Source organism: Carassius auratus, chromosome 10 (assembly GCF_003368295.1).
Source record: "Carassius auratus strain Wakin chromosome 10, ASM336829v1, whole genome shotgun sequence".
Classification (NCBI taxonomy): domain Eukaryota; kingdom Metazoa; phylum Chordata; class Actinopteri; order Cypriniformes; family Cyprinidae; genus Carassius; species Carassius auratus.
Window position 1 is genome coordinate 3258848 of NC_039252.1, and position 3701 is coordinate 3262548.

Consider the following 3701-nt stretch of genomic DNA (forward strand, 5'->3'; position numbering starts at 1 on the left):
CTGACAGCACCCATTCACTGCAGTGAATCCATTGGTGAGAATGTGATGCAATGCTACATTTCTTAAAATAGATAAGTACGTTTTCAGTAATGTTTTATTTTTGGGTGAACTGTTCCTTTAAGTTAAAATTCTATACAACACTATACAACCCACACAGGTGAAATAGTAGCCGTACCTTCTTTTCTGTTTATGAACATGATGCAAACACATAAGAACCAATGACATAAAAAATAAATACACTGAGATTAATCATGATTAAATATTTTAATTAACTGACAGTCCTATTAGAGGTGTTTAACGTAATTGAACTAGACATGCAATTTTACAAAACAGAGTATAGGCTAATAAGAAAAAAAAAAAAAAAACGTTGACACATCCCCTGTAATAAGAGTTGCAAATGATATTTCCCTGAGGTCTGCAGCTTATGCAGTATGATAAAGAGAACTGGAATAATAGATGTCACAGTAATGTTAATTTCAGAAATCTTTGGATCTTCATGGTCTAGATTTGTGTTTCTCCTGGTTTCTCACAGTCCCGCTGAAGCAGAGACAGGAAGTCCAGCAGGGATCACTGAGCAAACCCATCACAGGAGAGGTCAGTTTTTTCCATGGGTCTTATTTTCTCACGCAAACACAAATGTCAACAAGCTCCCCTGCCTAAGATAGAGAATCTGAAGACAATTTTCATTCCGTCAGTGAAACATTGCGGTCTGTGGCTATCCAGGATAAATTAGTCAATATCTGCCAGTTTTTTTTTTTTTTTTTTGTAAGTATACAATTTAAATTTGTAGTGTGCAGTTTTGGTCCACTGGTGAAAGCAAACAGAATTGCTCTGCAAAATAGTAAGTAAATATTCATTTATTAATTCATACATGCCTTCAATAATTCATTCTGTAGAAAATAAAAGTAAGGCTTTTCTGTAAAAAAAAAAAAAAATAATTCTCACTATAACAATAGGATTTTGTTTGTGGTTGTCATTTTCATTTTCAATGATATGAATCATTTTAAAGACACACAAGATGTAATGTCATTACATCTAATGTCATATTTGAATATATGTGAATGAATGATTGAGTATATATGAATAATGAGGATATCTAAACGAGATTATACTGCACTGGAAGGTTTTTTTCTGCAGTTGTGAATGTTTATGCTTGGTGGATTGCATGATTGCACACATAAATACAATATTAAACTCCTTATATTAAACACAAATAAATTAAAAGCACTCTTTAGTGAATTTACTGACATATAGTGAGAGTAAAAGCAGTTGCATAGGGTAAATGTAGAGCTGAGTGTGAAGCATGGAGTATCCTGGACACAATTCCCTTTGTCAGGGTGGGTTGCTCTCCCTGGAGTCTCATTTACAAAATATTGGCTCAGCCAAACTGTCTACACATTGATTTAGTGCCGTCCTAAGATACCTATGTTCCTGCCTCTTACATCACCATGGCAACCCCTCGGTGCAAGGGCCGCTGATGTTGTTTTACAACATACAAATATCAGTTAGGGTCTATGCATACAGATCACAAGAAATGCTGCCTTTGTCAAGTACTGTAGGTTTTTTTCAAGGTTAAACAACCATTAAAACCTTAAGAATCAACATCAGCTGCTGTAATTGTGTACGAAGCTTTTGAATGGCTTACAATTACGCCTTTAGATTCTCCGTTCTCCTGTTATTTTGAGCTTTTGAGTTCTCTGAAGGGGTTTTTATGGGTTAAAGAGCATGAAAATCCTAATCTATTAACAATTACACGGGCTTTGTAAAAAACCTGGACATTTTTATATATGTAGTGCACAAATAATACTTGTGTCCTTCTTCTTCCTCTTAATATAACTTGTTTTCAACAGGGGTCTCATTTATAAACATTGTGTTTGCACAAAATGGGCAAAGAAATTGCGTACGCATTTTTTACGGACATATCGCGATTTATAAAAAATAAACTTTGTGTAAATATGTACGGACATTATAAACCATACGTACGAACCGTTTTTCATAGAGTGAGAGAATTAATGAAGTAAACAACGACTTTAAACTCTGTTTTCATGTCGATATACACATTTGCATTAAACATTCCACTCGCATTAAAAGAGATTAACACTAAAATTGCATAATTTTACAAACAACATAACTGTATAATTCCATTAACAATAAACAATTTTCCTGTGACTTTATTTTTATTAAAGCGAGGAGTGCTATAGGTGCACAATAATTAATCTTTAAACTAAACTACAGACCACACGTTATGAGAATCGTTTTAGCGAGAACAATGATCGATGATGCGTACTTACTGCGATATCATGGCGGACACTGGTTTTGGCGTGCGCATGGTTTTAGAAATCTGAAAACTTTTGGGCGTACGTAAAATCTAGCTTTTTATGCCTACGTAAAATTTTAGGATGAAATCTAAGGAGAGTTTTATAAATGAGAACCCTGGTGTCAGCAAACATACCCTAAATGTTATGCATATTTTGGCCTGCAGTGGAAAACCTTCTGCTTTCAAGGTTTTTCTGTTCTGTATTTGAGTGCAGAAACCTCAGAACATTCATCTGTCTTATTCACTAACCACCAGCAATCCATTTTACTTAGCCACCATGCATTTAAAAAGCACTGCATCATGCCTATTTAAATTAAAGGTCACGTTTTTTGTGTTTTTTATTAAGCATTGATTGTGTTTACAGTGTGTAATATAACATGTGTTCATGTTTCGCAAGTAAAAAAACACAGTATTTTTCACACAATTAATCTGTACACCGCTTTTTTCACTGTCATAAAAACGGGCTGATGACTTCCTTTTTCTATAAAGTCCCTCCTTCAGAAATACGTAACAAGTTCTGATTGTGCCAGTGGTTCCTGTCTTGTGATTCGAGAGCAGCTGAGCACAGGGTGCCCTCCTGGGAACACGATTGGGCTACTTTTGGACTAGTTTTGAGAACCAATGGATAGGATTTGTTTTGAAAACCTGGCAATCCTGATCTGAACGCACGTGCTGGAGATGTACTTCTAATCACAGAACACCTTTACTGACGAGATGCGCATGAAAATCGCATTTGTTTTTTTGCACAGCCCTAACATCTAGTTAACAAAGCTAAACAGCGCTGCCCTTTGTGTAATAAGTTACAGAAACTGTTAAACGCACCAACTTAAATAATAAAACACACTTACAGGTTGTGGTCCATAAACAACGCCTTCTCCAGACAAAGAGGGAACTGCTCCATCTTTCAAGAATAATCTTTGTGCAAATCCAGCATTAAACTGATTGAGATGGAGGAAGCTGTCCTCAGCAAAATGTGCTGCACATAGTTTTACATGCGGATGATAATTTTTGGGAACTGAGTTAAACATAAATTGTAACCATTGATCTCCAAGTACAGCGTCCCTGGGAAGGCCAAACAAAGGTGATTGGACTCAGAGATGAGAATAACATCGTTTCGACGACATGGCGACAAAAACACTCTACAAACGCAACTCTTCCTCCTTCTCTGTGGGATCACAAAAAGACCATGCCCCCTTTTTTGTGAATTCATGTGGGCGGAGGTTAGTCAAAAAACTGTTTAAGTGACATCATTACTGCAGGAAATAGAGGGATGTAGTCCAAATGGGTTGTTCATTGAACTTTGAGCTTTAGAATTTCACAGATATTATTTATACTCTAACAACAACATTACACACTAACTGAAGTTTGAAACATGGTATCACGA

At 35.9% G+C, this 3701-nt stretch overlaps 1 protein-coding gene across 1 annotated transcript in view; it reads left to right on the top strand.

Moving 5' to 3' along the window:
• The first annotated feature begins 743 nt into the window (after positions 1-743).
• LOC113109574 (phospholipid phosphatase-related protein type 1) overlaps positions 744-3701 on the top strand; it is a 52425-nt gene continuing 49467 nt past the window's right edge. The window contains exon 1 of the mRNA XM_026273225.1: positions 744-841. The gene's annotated coding sequence lies outside the window, so the exon portion shown is untranslated. The remainder of the gene's footprint in view (positions 842-3701) is intronic.